Here is a 21840-nt window from a genome sequence, read left to right as displayed (position 1 = left end):
TGCCAAGCCAACCAGAACTGTGTTCCTGTGTGCTGCTGCTCAAAAAAAGCCCTGGTTGTCACCCCACCCCCACAGATTAAAGCAGCCTTCACAGAAGGCAGAGAATGCTGTCAGGTACATTAACCAGTTTACGTGTTCATGCTAACCTCTCTCAGTTCAAACAATTAAAAACACATTTTCATCCCATAAGACAAAATCAGAATTGCCTTTATACATCTCATTATCACAATCCAGAGATGGGCCTAGATAGCTTGTCACTCTCAAACCTATTGTGGGGTGACCTTTTCAGTGCTAACAAGTCACACAATGCTAATCAGATTTCATGCTGGGGTCCATCATGCTCAGCAGCAACCAATTCATTCCCTTTCTAAAATATCCAGTCTGGTCAAAATTCTTGAAGGTTCATGACCAATTTGATGTTTAGGCAATGAATGTCATCACATCTTTCATGCCGAATAGCTTTTACACTTGCTCTGTTACATTTTGGAACCTGTTATTTTATCCAGTATAATGTGGCTCAAATGTCTGGGCAAGGATTATGGAGACTCACTGAAGCTTTGAACAATCCAAGTCAATAAAACAGAACTGGTAGATGAAAGAAATAAATTTATATAACCCCCTCCCTCATAATTTCAGGCTTATCAACAGAAAGGATGGCAGTGAGTCAAAGCAAGAATTCAGGTGGGAGTTACAAGTGAATGATTTAAATGCACTGATGGCCAGTTCTTTCCTTGTGAAGCAGGGAGTATGATAGATATGGCAGCAGAAAAGTGGACCTTAAAATACTGTTTTGTGCACCATCCCCTTCTCCAAACACAGAGAAGTATGAGGATGAAATGCTTGGGATGATTCCCTTAGAAATGGAGAGAGAGAACACTCATGGGGATGAATGATTTGGAAGCATGGATGCTACCTGACTTGCTGGAGGATTTATTTATTTACATTATATTTATATCCCACCCATTCCATAAAGACTCAAGGCAGCTAACAGCATAAAATAGACAGTAAACAAACAATATTAAACAATAAAATAATAAAATAATCAGATAAATAACAATGGTGCTACTTCAGGCAGATCATATAATATTTTCTTTCTCACGCGCACAGATCCTGGGCAGTTAGTAATAAAAGCACTATGGATCCAGATGTGGTGGCAGCCCTCTCCCATTAGATGTTATATGCCATCCGAAACAATTCAGTCTTGCAGGCTCTGCAGAACTGTGATAAATTCCACAGGGCCCTGATGGCTTCTGGGAGGATGTTCCAAAGTACTGGGGCCTCAACCGAGAAAGCTCTTGCTCTGGTGGAGTTGAGCCTAGCCTCCTTTAGCCCAGAGAAAGCCAAAAGATTTTTGAGAAGTTGATCGCAGTGCTCTCTGGGGAATATGTGGGGCAAGGCAGTCCTGCAGATAGGTAGGTCCTACGCAATATAGGGCTTTGAAGGTTAATACCAGGACCTTGAAATGGATTTGGTACGCAACAGGCAGCCAGTGCAGCACTCTCAGCACAGGCTGAATGTGCTCCTGACGAGGAAGCCCCATTAGTAGCCTGGCTGCAGCATTCTGCACCAGCTGCAGCTTCCGAATCTGAGTCAAGGGCAGCCCCATATAGAGAGCGTTAGAGTAATTGGTGCACATCATTTTGGTAAAATCAAATAGCCAGGTAAAAATTTGCTTAGATTTTTAACATCCCTAATCCAATTAGAAAAGCATCAAACAATATAATGGATGTATAAAAAGTGACAAGTTTGCATGGTTAAAAGGAAGAACAATTTTAAAAGTGATCTGCAAAATCCTGAACATGGATTTTTTTTAAAAAAAAAAAGAAAAAAAAAGCCAAAATAAGAATCAAAAGTACTTTGGAAAGCAACTGGCTCAATGTAGTGAGAAAAAGGTCCCAAACCATAAATGACTTGCAACTGAGCACCAGCTGCTTGTTTCCAAGAGATGTTTCACTTATAAGAAAATGAATTAACTCTGCCTGTCGAAACTATGAAAATAAAATGACAGTCCACTATACCTAACATGGAATTGTCCCACTTAGCCAAAATCATTTTTATAACACTGAAAAGCACAGGCCTAGCTTTCAAAGGATAGTCTCTCTGAACTACAGACAGTCCTGTGTAGCTCTTGATCCTTGAATTATAGAGCAATTAAACTTACCCAATGAAACAGTAAGTAAGTTGCCAGATGACTGCGGATCAGGAAAATATAAATAGCAAGCCAACGTCATGAAAAAATACATCATGAAAGGCAAACTTGCTTCCCAAGATTTGTGTTTGGGAAGAGGCAAACCCCGGCTATGCTGATTGGCTCATATCTATATATGGGGGTGTGACGGAACCGGCCCGATTCTGCCTTCAGACCCGGTCCCGTCAACTCCCTATTGAGTCGCCAACTCCTGGAGGGAGCTATTTCTCCTTTGGCCACTTGGGCTCGCTGCCACCACCTGCTCAGTCTAGGGGTTCGGATTGAGAGGAACAGGACTCCCAATCCCCCTGTCCAGCTCTGAGGCCAGGCCTCAAGGTCCTCTGCCACCCTGTACTTGGGATTCACAGAGACCACAGCACTTCTTTGGGGAACCCCTGGAGGATTGGCACCTTATCCAACCACAGGCTTTCCCCCTTTCCCCGGGGCCCCCTTCATGAAGCGTGGTCTAAAGCGGTTGGGGATCTATGTGGTACAGAGTTTGACTGCCAGCATTCAAAACAGTAACAATATTTAATTAAAAGAGAAAAAGAAAAGAAAAGAAAAACAAAACAAAACAAAAACAGTTGCATGTAAAAGTTTAGCACAACACAGCACCCGCACAGCAACCAGCATGACAAATAAAACGTGGTTTTAAACTCATCCTACTGTCCCTGGTCTAAACTTGCCCTGCCTTGTGGATGACTTACTCGGTCTGACTGCCTGGGGTCCTCCTCCTCTTGAGTAGGCCTCTCCGACAGTCAGGAGCCCACACACTGGCAACCTCTTCCTTTGAGCGCCAGCTGAGAACTGGCCTTTTTCCCGCCTAACTCAAATAAAAAAGAACAAAAGAACTTCCTGCCCCTCTAGGAGGCTTTCCCCCTAGAGTTGCTGATTTAACTCCAGAAGGGGGGGAGGCAATGAGGGGAAGGCTGAAAGAACTCAAAGTTGAACTTGTGGATCTTCTAACAAAAATCTGTAATCTTTCATTGAAATCTGCCTCTGTTCCTGAGGACTGGAAGGTAGCAAATGTCACCCCTATCTTTAAAAAGGGTTCCAGAGGAGATCCAGGAAATTACAGGCCAGTCAGTCTGACTTCAATACCGGGGAAGTTGGTAGAAACCATTATCAAGGACAGAATGAGTAGGCACATTGATGAACACAGGTTATTGAGGAAGACTCAGCATGGGTTCTGTAAGGGAAGATCTTGCCTCACTAACCTGTTACATTTCTTTGAGGGAGTAAACAAACTTGTGGACAAAGGAGACCCGATAGATGTTGTTTACCTTGACTTCCAGAAAGCTTTTGATAAAGTTCCTCATCAAAGGCTCCTTAGAAAGCTTGAGAGTCATGGAGTAAAAGGACAGGTCCTCTTGTGGATCAAAAACTGGCTGAGTAATAGGAAGCAGAGAGTGAGTATAAATGGGCAGTCTTCGCAGTGGAGGACGGTAAGCAGTGGGGTGCCGCAGGGCTCGGTACTGGGTCCCATGCTCTTTAACTTGTTCATAAATGATTTAGAGTTGGGAGTGAGCAGTGAAGTGGCCAAATTTGCGGATGACACTAAATTGTTCAGGGTAGTGAGAACCAGAGAGGATTGTGAGGAACTCCAAAGGGATCTGTTGAGGCTGGGTGAGTGGGCGTCAACGTGGCAGATGCGGTTCAATGTGGCCAAGTGCAAAGTAATGCACATTGGGGCCAAGAATCCCAGCTACAAATACAAGTTGATGGGGTGTGAACTGGCAGAGACTGACCAAGAGAGAGATCTTGGGGTCGTGGTAGATAATTCACTGAAAATGTCAAGGCAGTGTGCGTTTGCAATAAAAAAGGCCAACGCCATGCTGGGAATTATTAGGAAGGGAATTGAAAACACATCAACCAGTATCATAATGCCCCTGTATAAATCGATGGTGCGGTCTCATTTGGAGTACTGTGTGCAGTTCTGGTCGCCGCACCTCAAAAAGGATATTATAGCATTGGAGAAAGTTCAGAAAAGGGCAACTAGAATGATTAAAGGGCTGGAACACCTTCCCTATGAAGAAAGGTTGAAACGTTTAGGGCTCTTTAGCTTGGAGAAACGTCGACTGAGGGGTGACATGATAGAGGTTTACAAGATAATGCATGGGATGGAGAAAGTAGAGAAAGAAGTACTTTTCTCCCTTTCTCACAATACGAGAACTCGTGGGCATTCGATGAAATTGCTGAGCAGTCAGGTTAAAACGGATAAAAGGAAGTACTTCTTCACCCAAAGGGTGATTAACATGGGTGATTAACATGTGGAATTCATGGTACTTCTTCACCCAAAGGGTGATTAACATGTGGAATTCACTGCCACAGGAGGTGGTGGCAGCCACAAGCATGGCCACCTTCAAGAGGGGGTTAGATAAAAATATGGAGCAGAGGTCCATCAGTGGCTATTAGCCACAGTGTGTGTGTGTGTGTGTGTGTGTGTGTGTGTGTGTGTGTGTATATATATATATATATATATATATATATATATATATATATATATATATATATATATATATTTGGCCGCTGTGTGACACAGAATGTTGGACTGGATGGGCCATTGGCCTGATCTAACATGGCTTCTCTTATGTTCTTAAGGCTAAAGAACTTCCTGCCCCTCTAGGAGGCTTTCCCCCTAGAGGCGCTGGTTTAACTCTGGAAGGAAGGAGGGGATGGAGGGAGGCTAGGCCAAAGCCTGCTTTAGTAGTTTAATGTTCCCTTCCAATGAAGCACCAACATTAACTAAGATGGCGTTTCTCCACAGGGGGTTTAAAGGATGTGGTTCTTCATTTCTAGAAGTAGAAGTGCTGGGATTCAAACATGTTCCAGAAGATTTTCCTCCAAATTTCAAATAAATGTGTACTGTTGTTGCTTGGCGATGAGGTGAAGAAACTCTAATTATGTCAAAGGTATATTCTGCCCTCATCCAAAGGAAGTCAGGACTAGAGATGTAAAATTTCCAGAAATTTTGAAGCTCAGAAAAAAAGCCCAGGTTTTTTTCCGGGTTTTTTCGAAAAAAACGGAAATTTTTGGAAAAATTGAAAAAAATTCTACATTAGCACTTCTTTTTTCTTTTCCAGGTTGAAAGTTATTCTGTTACTTTAGGAACATAAAATAAGACTATGGACAATTTTACTTGGCATGAAATTATCACAACTAGCATATTAAAAATATAGTGTATCCAAACAATTATTACAAACAGAATTTACTTTTTAAGTTTTATTTGTAATTGTAACAAATGGAGCAACAATCTCCTGAACCGTTTACTAGTTTATGTGGAACAGATAAAAAATCCTCCACGAAACAATTTTAAAAAATCCAGAAGTAATAATTATGCATATTTCCTCTCCACAGTATTAATTAAAAATAAAAAACTCATTCTCATAAAAAGAACTGAAGAGGGGGGAAGTGTATAGAAGGAAGTGTAGGATTAAGTTTCAATGAATGGGCATGACCTAGAATTTGCTTGTCCTCAGTGCACATAAATTAGAATACTCTGATACCATACATATTTTTTTAGAAATGATTTGGAAAATATTTGAACACCTTGTCTTAAAATATTTTATTCATCATGTTAAATAAAACGTCCCATAATCCGGTTTTTTCCTTTCCTTTCCTTTCTTTAAATTTTTCTAATTTTTTGGGAAAAAAACAAGGCTTCAGGAAAAACCCCCGAAAAAAAACCTGTTCCCCCCGCCCCCATTTTTTTTTGTTTTTTTTCCAGGCCTTCACATCTCTAGTCAGGACTGATCTGTCCCATCAGTTTCAAAGCATAACTTTCTTTGGATTGAAATCTGATCTTTACTATATCAAACACATTATAGGCAGAGCAGAATTGGCACCCATTCCATGCTGGTCGCCAGGGAGGACCTGCCAACTCTAAGCCTTGCTCAAGCTAAGCTCCAAGTGAATACGATGCCCATAAGAGTGTCCTTTATTTTCCAAGTTACATATTGGATGCCTTAGAACAGGAGTGTCAAGCATTAGGCCTGGGGACCGGAACCAGACCATCCAGGTCTCTTATCTGGCCCAGAAGCAACTAGTACAAGGGAGGGAACAGGAGGCTGCTGGCAGGGGGAGTGAGCAGAGCCACTTCAATTGCAGCTTCAGCATGATGGAACAACCTCATCTGCAGCAGTCAAGCAGCAGCCATTTGCTTTAGTGGCAGCCTCACCGGTTGTCAGGAGATAGGTCAGGCGGGCAAGCTGGATACATTCAGAATCATGCAGCAGAGTCCAGATCTGAGAGTCAAGCCAGGGAGCTGTTGCCAAAGGGGCTGTCCAGGGAGCATAAGCAGAATGTCCACGGACCCTGCTCAACAAGGCGTTCACAAAGCAGAAATAAAAAATCAAAGCTAGTCCAAGGTCACATGGATGAGGCAGGTCCAGGAGCTGTGGTCACTGAATTCTAGTGGAGTGACTTGTTGCTTCCACAACAAGCAGACTCCCTGAGCTGGTTTTATAGGCATCCACCAATAAGCTGTGTTAGCAGCCAGCGGCTGAAGTTTAACTCTACAACTTCACCCAGACGTTATCAGCAAGCAGCTGCTGACAGGCCAGGAACAGAGCACTCTGTTGTCTTTCTAGCAGTTTCCTTCTTAGCTGTTGCCCTCAGCATTCAGAGTAGAGGTGAGCCTGCTGGATTGCTACTGCTTAACTGAAGTTCACCTGCTGCATCAGGGCTGGGTGCTGGTGGCTCTGAATCAGCTGCTGATTGTGAGCCTTGATAAGCCTGCAACTCCTGTTCCAGCTTGTCTTCTGCTGGCTCAGAGCTAGCCAAATGAAGCTCCTCTTCTCCTGAGGAGTCTCTGCTACTGCTGAGCTCATGACACTGTTAAATTGGGAATCACTACAGTCACATCCACACTGGCTCAGTGTTTCAAGGTGAGATTGCACGCCAGTCCGCTTGGTCTTCAGCTCTGGGGATGGCTATGGGATCAGCACTTGCATGGGGGGGGGGGGGTTGCAGACAACCCTCTTCTGGGGCCTGCTGGTGGCAGGGTATGAATTCCTGGATTCTTGCTTTTTTCTACTGCTACAGACTAACATGGCTACACTTTTTGATTTTGCAGGCTAATGAGTGACTATTAAGGTGTGAGGTGCAGCTATCACCTGCCAGTCTTTTATTATGGTAGGTAGGTAGGTAATTTTATTTATATCCCGCCCTCCCCGCCGGAGCAGGCTCAGGGCGGCTAACAACATCATTCAGTTTCCCTTATACAAAAGACAAGGTTACATTAACATTAAACATTAAAAATTCTGATAAGTTTAAAATCACTTAATTAAGTTGATAAAAGTGCTAATGCTAGTTGTGCTTTTATAATGGCGGTAATCATTAGCAATTTCTTTCTTCGTCAGCGAAAGCCAGTCGGAAGAGGAAGGTCTTGCAGGCCCTGCGGAATTGTTCAAGGTCCCGCAGGGCCCGCATTTCCTCTGGAAGTTGGTTCCATAGGTTCGGGGCTGCAGAGGAGAAGGCCCGGTTACGGGTACATTGCAGCTTCACCTCTTTCGGTCCGGGGGTGGTCAACAAGTTTTTTCCAGCTGACCTCAGTGCTCTCTGGGGTTCGTATGGGGAGAGACGGTCCCTAAGGTAGACAGGTCCTCGACCATATAGGGCTTTAAAGGTAATGACCAGCACTTTGTAACGAACCCGGTATGTAACTGGCAGCCAGTGCAGCTCGCGCAGCCCAGGCTGTATGTGCTCCCATTTAGGGAGCCCCAACAACAGTCTGGCCGCTGCGTTCTGCACCAGCTGCAGCTTCCGGGTTCGGTACAGAGGCAGCCCCATGTAGAGGGCATTACAGTAATCCAGTCTCGAGGTGACCGTTGCGTGAAGTACCGTTGCCAGGTCTTGGCGCTCTAGGAAGGGAGCCAACTGCCTTGCCCGCCTCAGGTGAAAAAAGGCTGACTTGGAAGTGGCTGCAATCTGGGCCTCCATTGATAAAGAAGGCTCCAGTAAAACTCCCAGACTCCTGACCCGGTGCGCCGCTTTCAGTGGCGCCCCGTCGAAGACCGGGAGAGGTATTTCCCCTTCCCGGGCGCCCCGACCCAGACAAAGGACTTCTGTCTTCGCTGGATTCAATTTCAGCCCGCTCCCCCTCAACCACATTGCCATGTCCTGCAAGGCCCGGTCTAAATTTTCAGGGACGCAGCCAGGCCGGCCGTCCATCAGCAGATAGAGTTGGGTGTCATCTGCATATTGGTGGCACCCAAGTCCATATCTCCTGGCAATCTGGGCAAGAGGGCGCATATAGATATTGAATAATATTGGTGAGAGAACTGCCCCTTGAGGCACTCCACAATCCAGTGTGCGCCTCCGGGACCGCTCACCACCAATTGCCACCCTTTGTCCCCGATTCTCGAGGAAGGAGGAGAGCCATTGTAGGGCAGACCCCCTCACCCCTATATCGGCGAGGCGGTGGGTCAGTAGCCGATGGTCGACCGTGTCGAACGCGGCCGACAGATCTAACAGCATCAGCACCGCCGCACCGCCCCGATCCAGATGCCGTTGGAGATCATCTACCAGGGCGACCAGTACTGTCTCCGTCCCATGACCCGGGCGAAAGCCGGACTGGCAAGGGTCTAGGATGGAATTATGATCTTCCCAACAGCATGAAGGACAGCAGCTCCACCACACCCACCTTTTCAATTAGAAATAGCTCAGAACAATGGTTTCAAAGAGTGGATTTAAGATTATCTTAAATCAAAGAGTGGATTTAAGATTATCTTAAATCTAAGAGTGGATTTAAAATTATTTTAAATCAGTATGTGCTAGCAGTGCGCCTTTGCCTTTTGTCTGAGACTATGTCAGGTCACTGTGTTCTTGCAATGAATGCAGATTACAACAGGGTTTCCAGGTCCCTCCCTAGTCACCAGTGAGGGATACTGGGCAGGGTTTCCAGGTGTCTCCTGGACACCAGTGGGGGATCGGGGACAGGGTTTCCAGGTCCAGGTTGGGAAACTCCTGGAGATTTGGGAATGAAGCCTGGGGAGGACAGGGACCTCAATGGTGTACAGTGTAACAGAGTCAACCCTCCATAGCATCCATTTTCTCCAGGGGGAATGATCTCTCTAGTGTGGAGATGAGCTGTAATTCTGGGGAATTCCCCAGGAGCCACCTGGAGGTTGGCATCTCTAAATTACAGAGATAATGGATGTGGTGCACTTTGAACAAATCTAGGATCATTTGGCTACTCTAATACTAAAAATTATTATTACCATAGTGTTGGACTATGCTATGGAAGCTTGCTGGGTCAGTCACACAGTCTCAGCCTAACCTACCATATAGTGCTGTTGTTGTGAGGATAAAATAGAGGAGAGATTAACAATGTAAGCTGCTTTAGGTCCCCATAGGGGAGAAAGGTGGAATATAAATAAAGAAAAATAAAAAAAAAACTTCACAGGGTTGCTGTTGTGAGAATAGAGGAATAAATAAACAATATTGTAAGCCACTTGGCATCCCCATGGAGGAAAAAAATGTTATATAAATATATCTAAATAAGTAAATGATCAGTACTCTGTGAATCCAGAACAATGACCATGTTACTATGTTTGTAATTACTTATTGGCTGAAACATAACCAACACCTTCTCAGTCTGGCCTTCAAGGTTATTCCAGTATGTTATCTTGTGGTGATTATATGTAGTGCTTTGTAGCATGGAAAACAAATTGAATTATTTTGTTCGGGCTTTTGAAATAATCTTGCGCCTTTTGTTCTACAAAAGGTACATTTGTTACATCATGACAAAAGTATATATTTTGCACCAGGGCTTTTTTTGCAGAAAAAGCCTAGCAGGAACTCATTTGCATATTAGGCCACACCCTTGGCACTGAGCCAGCCGTAACTGCATTCCTGTTCAAAGAAAGCTATGTTTTGCACACCTGCAACTGTACCCCATTTCTAACACTGACTCCAGCAGTGTCCATGATGATATCTTACAATAAACGTTTATTTTAACTACATGGAGAGTAGTTATTATTGAAGGTAGTCCCTAGACCTGACACTAATTGACCAAGAATATTTTCAGTTCCTTTCAGCTTGTTTCAGCACTCTTTGGTTTGTTTATTAATACAAACCTCCAGCCTATTAACGTGGAGTTATATTTCGGAACAGCATTGTTAAAAAGTACAAATAAAAGTATTAGCTCAATTTATTCATTATGATCTATATCATTTAGATACTTCAGAATCTTTGAAAAAAGTGTGAAGCCCTAAAGCTTGAACTGTTTAAATTTGTCAGCGTCTCTTTTCCATTTCTTTTCTTCTTCTTTTTTGCACAGAGGGCTTTTTAAGCCACAAGACAGATTGATAACATTTCTAAAACAATGAATAAAAATGACACACAACTATATTTGAACAAGAAGTCAATAATACTGCTTCAGCTTAAAATACATTTCAAATTAAATAGCTCAGCTATGGAATTTAAAGCATCAAAGCAGGCTGTCTGAGGCGACACTTCCTTTTGGTATTATATTCCCACATTAACATCATCTTATATTGGAGTCAAGCTATTGCTTCTCTTCCTTTTTATAAGAGGCAGTTGGGGTTATTATCCTTGTACAGAGGACAAAAGTCAGAAATATGCCAAAGCCATGAAATGACAGTGAAACTTTCAAGCCAGTGCAGAATATGGGAACAAAGAACTCTCAAACACAGTAAATGGTGGAGAGGGAGATAAAGTGAAGTGTCTCTGGGTTCACGGTCCCTTTTGAGCATAAGGGAATTGACTGCTCTGGTTCACTAATTTAATGTTCTCATCCTCTGTCATGCTGAGCTCTGGACAGCTGGGAGTAGGCACCCAAAATGAGCCTCTCACTATAATTTGATCAGTTATATGTGAGTATAAATGCTATAAACTATGCAAGACTTTACATGGTTCTGAAGACATTTACCTTATCACTGCAGAATAATCCAAGTAGGCAGCCATGTTGGTCTGAAGTAGTAAAACAAAATAGTAGTCGATTGCACCTTTAAGACCAACTTAGTTTTATTCAGAAGGTAAGCTTTCATATGCATGCACACTTCTTCAGACGAGGAATGAGGTACAGTAAGCAAAGTTTACGTAACGAAAGTTTACGTTCTGAATAAAACTAAGCTGGTCTTAAAGGTGCAATCGACTACTATTTTGTTCTACAGCAGAATAAAGCAGCGTCCAAATGTTTGGTAATCCCAGATTCCATTGTCTCGTTAGTAGCCTTTGGTGCCTTTGTAACATGGATTTTGAGGTTCCAAGAGTAATGTGACAATCAACAGACTAACATCTGATATGCCAACCTTTATTGACATATCAAAGATAAAAGTACCTTAAAAGTTTGAAATAGAATGGAAAAACAGAGCAAGCAATAAACAAAATATATTAGTTAACAGCTTCCATGGTTTGAATTGCAAATTGAAGATAACAGGCAACATGACCAGAAAGTAACCGCTAGATCTTAACTGTCAGAAAGACCACACCAAGTACAGAGAAGGGAGTTCAGAATTTTTTCTCAGAACATTAGGGACAGATTTTCCAACTAAAACTAACACACCAGTGATGTTCAATAAATATATATTGCAAACCATTTTTATTTTTTATTAAATAAACTTCAGAATACCTCTGAATTAACAAAATATAAATATATTGCCTTGAGCCTGTTTTCTGAATACTCCTGCTTTTTCATTTTGAAAAATAAAACACACCCAAGAATATTAATGGCTCAGAACAGCATTAAATCATGTTGTGGTATGTCAGTGATAGGAATCTCTTTAACCCTGATATTCAGAAATTGTTGCTGTAACACAGATTGCTACTAAGGATATACAGATTCCCAAATTTCATCCAGGAACAAAACCAAAATGTTGTCCATTTTGGCACAGTTTGCTTTAGGAGAACTATAGCCTTAAAAAAGAGAGAGAGAGAAGTATTTTGAGATTTGGGGAGGGACGGTGGCTCAGTGGTAGAGCATCTGTTTGGTAAGCAGAAGGTCCCAGGTTCAATCCCCGGCATCTCCAACTAAAAAGGGTCCAGGCAAGTAGGCGTGGAAAACCTCAGCTTGAAACCCTGGAAAGCTGCTGCCAGTCTGAGTACACAATACTGACTTTGATGGACCGAGGGTCTGATTCAGTATAAGGCAGCTTCATATGTTCATATGAGATACTGGGCATATTTATTCCAAGAAAATGACCTCCATGTATTTTGAACATTAGGAAAATCTATAAAAGGGTGTGTGTGTGACAAACATACAATTACATATGATTGCAAGAAGAATGGCATTTTTTGTGGTTCCTTCTGTTATGGGAGACCTTTCCCACATAAAGATGACCAAAATACCTTTCAGAGACATAGGCATTGTAAGACCTTTCTTTTAGTGGGCTGACCTTTGGAACTCAGAATTAAATCAGGAAAGGGTGGGGGAATGTAAATAAAGATATCTTATTTGATTATTTTCTCAACAACATTTATTTATTAGTGCTTTTAGAGTGCCATAAAGAAAAGAATGCCAGGTCCCAGTCCCAAAAAGCTTGAGATCTAAACATTGGCTTAGAGAAAGAAAAACAGAAGCAAGAGTAAAGGAGGAGAGATTAAGCAGAAGGCACATTACAGACTCATAACATTTATTTCAGCATGAGGTTTTGTGAATCAGAGCTAATTCTATCAGATGTATGAAGTGTATATTCTTAGCAGATAGATATAAAATTTCAAGCAACACAACGGTGGGAGTGGGAAAATATTACATAAAGAGATCAGTGTGAAATAATAACCACTCCCAACTAATGATAATATGGGCAGAAATAAAATTAGATCTAGTCAAGGAAAGTGACCTATGAATTTTTGACTGCCCCAAGTCTTCAGGATGAGTTGGGCTGGTAGAAAGAAATATTATCATGTAACTAGAAATAAAAACAAAAAACTATTACAACAAGCATTTTATTGAAAAGTTCTCCCCAAACATGACATTTTAAAAAAAATTATATGAATATGTAAGCCAAAATGCCCTCAAAACTGAGGTTGGGGAATTGACAGGTGGACACTTGACTTTAAAAGGAACAAGAGTCTATATATACAGGCTCCACGTCCAGAAACTATTGCTCGAATATGCCAAGGACTCTAATTAAGTAAAACAATTAAAATTTATTCCAGAAAATATAGGCTTACATACAAGATAAAATACTCATAAAATCATACATACAGTCCTAAGAAAGATAGAGAGAGAGATAGAGAAACACATGGGAAGACGAACAGGGTGATATTTACTGATCGTAGTCTTCAAGGAATGGTGACGAGCGAGGAAGTGGGAGACCCGAAACTTGGCCTTAGAATCGGGGATGGATCTAGACAGCGGAATTGGGATACTACTAGAAGCACACCTGTGGGTAGCTAGCCCACAGGTTATAAGGACTATCTTGAGCCCTTAGGGGATGGGAGGTACGAGGGAGGAGGAAGGTGATCAGCTGATGCATGACCTCACAAAAAGGGGAGGCTTCGCAGTGACCATAAGGGCTGGACTACTGCGATAGCCAATAGCAAGTTAATTGGTGGCACCTAATTGGGTGCCCATAACTGACCAATGAACAGGCTTGGGTCCTGGTTACCTGAGTGAACTTTCAGGTTGAAATGGACCAGGGTGGGGATGCTCCAAGGTGACAGTACAGAGAAGAATGGGGGAAATCTCTGGAGTGGAGGTTCATGGGAGTGGTTTGAATTGGACCGAGGTGATGACAATAGATGGCCAAATTGTTATCTAAGGTAACACCCAAAAAGACACTTGGCTCCGGGTGAAGATGTTCTTCCTCTTCTTCAATCTTCTATTGTCACCAGTGTTTTGTCCAAGGTTTCGCTGGACAAAGACAGTGGCGGTTGGACAGTTGTCCACGCCTGGGGTGGGTCAATTGCCTGCAATCACAGGTGACATCTGGCGAGTACGTGAGCCGTTTGCTTCACTGGAATGGAGTCTGGCATGGTAGGAAGATAGTTGCATGTGGTGTTAGCCCTCCACAGGGAATCCATGGTCAGTGCTTCAAAACCGTTCGCCTGGATAGCTCCTGGCGGCGCAACCTCCTCTGCTCCACGGCCGAGATGGACGTCATACAGAACGACGGGAAGCCATCTGTTCTCCTGGTGGGCACTCTTGTACCGGTCTCGAGTGTCTTTGTAGCGTTATGGCTGCTAGTACTGCATAAGTCCCTTTCTCCCCTGGATAGGTTTACTCACACTCTCTGGCCAGAGGTGTGTGAGCTACTTCTCCAGGTGCTCTGGCAACCAAGTTGGTGACTACAATGTTCTATAAGGGGTTTTTCCTCACAAATATGCTACACATTCTTGTAGATATTTCTATGAATATACTCTTATTACTTCAGAGCTTCCTCATGTAATGGAATAGGAAATCCACTATTGGGTGCATGCATGTAGAGCAGTGGTCCCCAACCTTTTTTGGTACCAGGGACCTGATTCATGGAAGACAATTTTTCTATGGACTGGGGGGAGGTGATGGTTTCGAGATAATACAATCGTGCACTTCATTTCTATTATTACATTGTAATCAGTGCTCCCTGTAGGCTGTGGAGTCTTGTGAGCAAAAAATTCTACTTCATGAGCTACTGGCATCAAAGTTGTGAGCTATTGCATAAATTAGTTTGCTCTTGGGGCATTTTTCCTGAGCTAAGACAAAAATGTGTGAGGCAGAGGCTAAAAAACTAAGCTAGCTCACACTAACTCGGCTTAGAGGGAATACTGATTGTAATATATAATGAAATAATTATACAGCTTATGGACAGTGTTCCCTCTAAGCTGAGTTAGTGTGAGCTAGCTCACAGATTTTTAGCCTCCAGCTCACACATTTTTGACTTAGCTCAGGAAAGATGACCCCAGAGCACAGTAATTTATTCAGTAGCTCACAATTTTAATGCCAGTAGCTCACAAAGTAGAATTTTTGCTCACAGGACTCTGCAGTTTAGAGGGAACATTGCTTATGGACCAGTTGCTAACAAGCCACAGATAGGTACAGGTCCATGGCCCAGGGGCTGGAGACCCCTGATGTAGAGAGAATGGAGTAGCTTTTTACATCATTATCAAATTCCCAGATCATAATCTCTAGGTTGCTTTGGTTGAACCTTGCTGCATTTTCAATAAACTTACTGGATTTAGAAAACAAAGACATCGTTACCACATTTTATATTCTACTAGTGAAGTTGGCCAAATCTGAGGATACTTAAATCCAGGGACTGGACCTATGAATGGGCAAGACAGATTTTTCTACAAATCTGAACAATGCCAAAGGTTAGCAGAAAAAAAAATCTGAAATTAAAAAAACCCCTAAAGCACTGGGGGTTTAAAGAAACCCAAAAATGAGAAATGGAGTAGCTTTAAGCAATAAATTCCTCCAGTGACTGTTATAGGCAGCCAGAGGTTCCAAGCTTGGTTCTGTCTGTAAAAGGCAGGGGGAGGATATCAGAGCCCTTTACAGGCCTATTTTAGCCTTTGAGGGAGGAGGAATTGGGACCAGTCCCAGATAAGGTTTCCAGCTCCAGGCTGGAAAATTCCTGGATATTTCATTGTGGAGTCTAAGGAGGGCAGTATTTGGAGGCCTCAGCTGCATAATCCTATAGAGTTCACCCTTTAGAGCAGCCATTTTCTCCATGGAGACAAATCTCTGTCATCTGGAGTTCCATTGCAATTCTGGTTAATCTTCAGGCCTCTATGGCAATCATAGGCCTGAAAGCAACCTCTGGGTGACTTGATACTACCTGACTTGCATGACTCAACTAGGCCTGCTTGCTACTCTTCAACAGCAACAGCTTGCTACTCTTCAACAGCAGCCATACTAAGAAAACCAGTGTGGTGTAGCAGCTAAAGCTTCAGAGTTGGATCTGGGAGAACCAGGTTCAAATCTCCATCTTCCTGTGGAAGCTCACTGGGTAATTTGGGGTCAGTCACATACTTTTAGCCTAACTTCCCTCACAGGGTTGCTATGAGGAGAGAATAATGTAAACAGCTTTGGTCCCCATGGTAAACAAAGGTGGGGTATAAATACAGTAAATAAAAACTTAGCTGAAAATGGGAGGCAGATAAAAAAGCAGGTTGGTGAATTGCTGAGAAGGACAGAATGAGGCAGGGAAAGGAGAGACAATATGGGAGGTGGCAGGAGGAAAGAAAGAGGAAACAGGAGAAGGATACAGGGAAAAGTAATGTACGCTCCCACAAGTCCTTGAGGGTTCTCTACCATCCAAGTGAGCCTGGCCCAGTGGCTGGCACCACACAACCATGCCATAACCGTGCCTAGACCCCCACCGTTCTGGCTTCCGCCCAGGCCATGGGATGGAGACAGTACTGGTCACCCTGGTGGATGACCTCCAGCGGCATCTAGACCGAGGCGGCTCAGCGGTACTGATGCTGTTAGACCTATCAGCTGCGTTCAATATGGTCAACCATTGGTTGCTGACCCGCCGCCTCGCTGGCACAGGGATTCAGTTGGCCTTGCAAAGGCGTTCCTCTTTCCTAGATGGTTGGGGACAAAGGGTGGTGATTGGGGGAGAGTTGTCCCAGAGGAAAGTGCTTAATTGTGGGGTGCCTTAGGGGGCAGTGCTCTGCCCAATGTTGTTCAACATCTACATGTGCCCCCTTGCTCAGATTACCCGGAGGTACGGGTTGGGCTGCCATCAGTACACTGATGACACCCAGCTCTATCTGCTAATGGACAGCCAGCCTGGCTCTGTCCCAGAAAATCTGGACCTGGCGATGCAAGCCGTGGCAGGATGGCTTAGGCTGAGTCGATTGAAGCTGAATCCAACAAAGACAGAGGTCCTTTGCCTGAGTCACGGTGGTCTGGGCAGGGAAGTCCCCTTACCAGCATTTGATGGTGCGCCACTGACAATGGCACACAAGGTCAGAAGCTTGGGGGTGCTGCTTGAGCCTGCCTTGACAATGGAGGCCCAGATAGCAGCCACTGCTAAATCCGCATTTTTCCATCTTAGGCGAGTGAGGCAGTTGGTTCCCTTCCTTGAGCACGGCAACCTAGCAACAGTGATCCTTGCAACAGTCACCTCGAGATTGGACTACTGTAATGCCCTCTACTTGGGGCTGCCCCTGTCTCGAATCCAGAAACTACAGCTAGTGCAGAATGTGGCGGCCAGGCTGCTATGGGGCTTCCCAGGTGGGAGCACATACAGCCGGGACTGCAGGAACTGCACTGGCTGCCAATAATATACCGGATTCGCTACAAGGTGCTGGTTATCACCTTAAAAGCCCTATATGGCCTAGAATCTGCCTACCTTAGGGACTGTCTCTCCCCACACGTTCCCCAGAGGGTACTTAGATGTGGATTTCAAAATCTATTAGCAATCCCTGAGCCGAGGGAGGCCAAACTAAAGACCACTAGAGAGAGAGCCTTCTTGATAGCAGCCTCCTACTGGTGGAACCAGCTGCCAGAGGAAGTGAGGGCCTTGCAGGATCTTGCCCAGTTCCATAGGGCCTGCAAGACCATTTTCTTCTGGTTGGCTTTTAACTGACACTGAGCCTGTACTGTAGGGAAATTGAAGAAATACTGTCACCATTGAAATTATACAACATCAAAGAGGCTAGCACCAAATCATTTTTTGACTGTTTTAATTATTGAATGTGAAATTTTATAATACTGTATGGATTTTAATTGTTTGTTGTGGTTTTATGCTGTGAGCTGCCCTGAACCTGCCTTGGTGGGGAGAGCGGGATATATATAAAATAAAATATAAAGTATAATAGTTCTAGACAGAGGCTACTGCAGAGAGGCTGCTAAAGACAAAAGGGCAGATAAAGGTAGAATGACAGTTGGGTGAAAAGGAAGAAGGAAAATGGGAGATGCTCTGAGGACTTTCAAAGAAGTGAAAGAGTGGAGGAAGGGGAAATGAGAGATCTCCCACACATTCTTGCAGGTTCCTGCTTGTATGTTCCAATAGTCAACCCAACAAAATGTGAGCATATTAAATCTGGAGATTGGGCTCGTGAATAAACTGTTCTTTCTTCAAGCCTTTTTTTAAAAAACCAGGTTTGCAGAAAAATCTGAACTCTGTAGGGGAAAAAAAGTTTAAAAAAAAAACCCACCCAAAATGATAAAAGGAGTATCTTTAACTTTAAGAAATCGATGTCCTTAGTAGATGTTGCTCGGCAGCCACAACAGGCTTGATGTCTATCAGTAAAAGGTAAGGGGCAGGGACTTTGCCTTTGAGAGAGAATTCATTGGGGCCAAACCTGCCAGAAACCACCAAACAACTTGATACCACATGACTTCCAGGGGTCACCTAGGTTTATCTGCTTGATACTGTTTGACAGCAAGCACCTCACAAAAGTCAGTGTGGTATGGTTAGAATTTCAGACTAGGACCTAAAATCCCCATTCTGCCCTGGAAACTTTGAATGTCAGATTAAGGACAAAACCTGGCACAATTACTCTACCTGGGGTTTCCAGGATACATAAAATACAGCAGTAACAAGTAGCAGATACAAAAGCATCGTCTACAAACCAGTTTGGAGTTAGAGAGCCATTGGTTCGGTCCAGGCTTGGGAACCAGCACAGGATACAAGGTGTAGGTTTCTAATTACAAAAGAAAGGAAAGGTTAACAAGAACAGATTATAAAGAGGCAAGAAATATTGCTTCCACACCAAGCCTTGCTCAGCATGTTCCTTTTAATCTTTTGCTTCCTTTTTGCTGACTCACCTCCCCCCAAGGCCCAGGTGTTGCTTCTTCCCAGTGGATTCCCCTTCCTCCAGGTGTAGGCCCTTGGTATGTCCTAACAGCCTGTCAATCCTGATCCAGGAATGAACATTGATCACTGCATAACCAGACAAGCACTCCTTCTTTCTTCTACACTGTGAGGGTTTAGCCATAGCTGGGAAGTGTTCTTGCTTCCCGATGCTTCCTCTGTTGGGTCTGCTTCTCAATCCAGCTGCTCAGATGGGTATTCCACCAATGCAGAGCCCACCTCCTCCAAGTCTTCTTCTGAGGAGGAGGAGGTGGCAGCTGGCTGGCCTGCAACACTGGGTGATCTTGGGGCATTTACACATGCTCAGCCTAATTTACCTCACAAACTGGAGTAAATCAAGAGCACCAGGATGCCTCCAAGTGGGCAGATAACCTACCTCCAACCTGGGCAGGGCCAACCCTGTGACAGAAGAGTCTGACCCACCCTGCCTGAGGTGAGATGGGAAGGTAGCCCTGAACCCAGCCCACTCAAGGCAGGACAGGGTAGGCAGCCCCAGGCTTGGCCCAACCATGGTGAGATGGGGGTGGCTGAGACAAGGGAGGAGGTGCCCTAGGTCAGCCCACATGAGGCAAGTGAGGAGGAGGTACTTGGTTCTGTCTACTCAAAGTGAAGTCAAGGTGCCCTGCCTGAAACCAAGGAAGAAGCATTTAGATGACATGATCTGGGAAGGGCTACCTGATCTACCCAAGCACTATGCAAGGCAAGGAAGGTAGCACTCAGCCAATTGCTGCTTTGTTCCTTCCCCTCATCCCTTTGGGAGAGCTGGACAATATCAGGCAGACTACCTCTTCTTCTCTCCCTCCTTCCTTTCTGGGCAGGGTGGGCTGGGGGAGAGGGCCCCTTTTCTAAGAGTTTTCACTTCTAGTCCATTTCTGGGCACTTATTTGTTTGTTTGTTTTTGAGGATAATCTGGTGGAAACAAGAATTATGTGAACTGCTTTTAGTCCCCATTGAGGAGAAAGGTGGGACATAAATGAAGTGAATAAATAATTAATATGGCTGAATAAAAAGGTAGTGGCAGATAAAAGATAGGTAAGTTTGTGCTGAGAAGCAGAGAAAAAGCAGAGAAGGGTGAGGGTGTAAGGGAAGAGAGAAAGAATAAATAGTGTAGGGATGGTGATACAAGGGGAAATGAGGTCCCCTTTCACAAGCCCCTGAACATTGCTCAGTGTAACTGGACTTAGCCTACTGACCAACACTGTACAACTGGGCCATAGTTTTCCTTAGAAGAAGCTGCCACAGGGTAGGAACACTGTACAACTGGGCCATAGTTTTCCTTAGAAGCTGCCGCCAAAGGGTAGGAAAGAAGGTAAGGCTGAAGATAGGGGGATAAATTTTAAGTTGCCTGATGAGTGGGAAGAGAGGAGGCAGAAAAAAGGGAGAGGCTATGGAGGTTTTCCCAAAATGAAAAAGTGGAGGGGGGGGGTGGAAATAACATGGCCCCGCAAATCCTTGTGGATTCCCATGTGTTATATCTAATTCTCAACATGGCCCCATCTGTGGATACTTAAATCCAGAGCCATAAACAGACAAAATGAATCTTTTTACAAACCTAATGAAAGTTCCAGTTTCTGTCAATGAAAGACCGAGGAAGGAGGATAGGGCTGGGTGTTTTCCAAGGTGTTTTTGGGCTCCCATAACACCCTTGCTCCTGTCCTTTCTCTGGAGAGAGGACTCATTGGGGTCATGCCAAGCAGCATCCACCAGGCAACTTGCTACTAATTTCAGAACTCTCCTAGGTGCAGAACTGGTTATGACTTGGTGCCACACAACCCACCTCTGATGAGCATCCCTGACACAATTTGCATGACTTGGCAGTGGCCTCCACAAAACTAATCTGAATGACTTACATGACTTTTGCAACTTGGCCTGACTGTTCGCAGGGAAAAGCTGCCAAGGGCAGAGGAGGGAAAGATACCAGTCAGTGTGTAGATGTGGCTACAGTATTAGACCAGGATCTGGAAAACCTGAGTTCAAAACTCCACTCTGCCATGGAAGCTTGCTGTACAAATGGGCCATAGCTGGATCAGTCATCCTCGATCTAATCTACTGCACAGGTATGTTGTGAGGATAAAGTAGAGCCCCCTTTGGAGAGAAGGTGGGGTATAAATGAAATAAAGCTGAAGTATGGTCTGTGTGCGCAGATAAACAAAAGGCTGGTGGGGAAATGGGAAGGAGATAAGCTAGCAAGAGAAAGGATATGAGGACTGCCAGGAGGAGGAGGAGAAGAAATAATGCAGGGTAGGAGAAAAATAAGTGACTCCTGCAATCCCTTGCAGGTTCCCTGCTTGTGGTGCCAGAGTTCCTTGGATCCACAGCTTCAATATAAAGTTACCATGATCTGGTGACTAACCCTTTATACTCCTAATTGACAGATGAGCCTTGAGATTTAGCTGGAAGAGAGTGATGGGGGGTGAGGAGAACTCTCATCACTAGGATGGAGAATTGGTCATGGTCATCATCTCTTAAAGGGACAGCCTCCCTCTTTTAGCTTTTGAGCAGTTATTTGCTGGTTGGTTCAACCCTGATCCAGGGTTGAAGCTGAAGAAAGCTAGCCAACAGAACAACTTTTACAGACCTTGATTCTAAAATTTAAAAAGTTTGTTCTAAGTACAGAAATGCACAGATGAGGGAAAATTAACAAAGAGAAACACAGAACCTAAAAAAAAGTTTATTTCTAGGTAACTCAAAATATATGATATTTTCCCACCTTCTACAATTTCTTTGTAAGATGGAACAATCTTCCAAGGGTTAAAGGTTAACAAAGCCTCATTCTTGCTAGTTCTTATTATAAGGGTAGAACAGGGGAGGGTATTGTCTCCCCTTGTCAATCTGAAAGTAGAGGGCAGTAGTTAAGTATTTCATCCAAAAAACCCATGGCCAATTAAACCAAGTGCTTAGGTTCAAGTGATTTTGGATTCAGTATTCTGGAATAGC

At 43.9% G+C, this 21840-nt stretch overlaps 1 long non-coding RNA gene across 1 annotated transcript in view; it reads right to left on the bottom strand.

Annotated features, from left to right (window-relative positions):
* The window catches only part of LOC132570606 (uncharacterized), a 41360-nt gene that overhangs the window by 12348 nt on the left and 7172 nt on the right, over nt 1–21840 (bottom strand). The window contains exon 2 of the long non-coding RNA XR_009555333.1: nt 18663–18733. This is a non-coding gene — a long non-coding RNA (uncharacterized LOC132570606). The remainder of the gene's footprint in view (nt 1–18662; nt 18734–21840) is intronic.

This window comes from Heteronotia binoei, chromosome 4, assembly GCF_032191835.1.
Source record: "Heteronotia binoei isolate CCM8104 ecotype False Entrance Well chromosome 4, APGP_CSIRO_Hbin_v1, whole genome shotgun sequence".
Lineage (NCBI taxonomy): Eukaryota > Metazoa > Chordata > Lepidosauria > Squamata > Gekkonidae > Heteronotia > Heteronotia binoei.
Note: the sequence above shows the minus strand (reverse complement) of the source record. Positions and strands in the feature narration are given on the sequence as shown.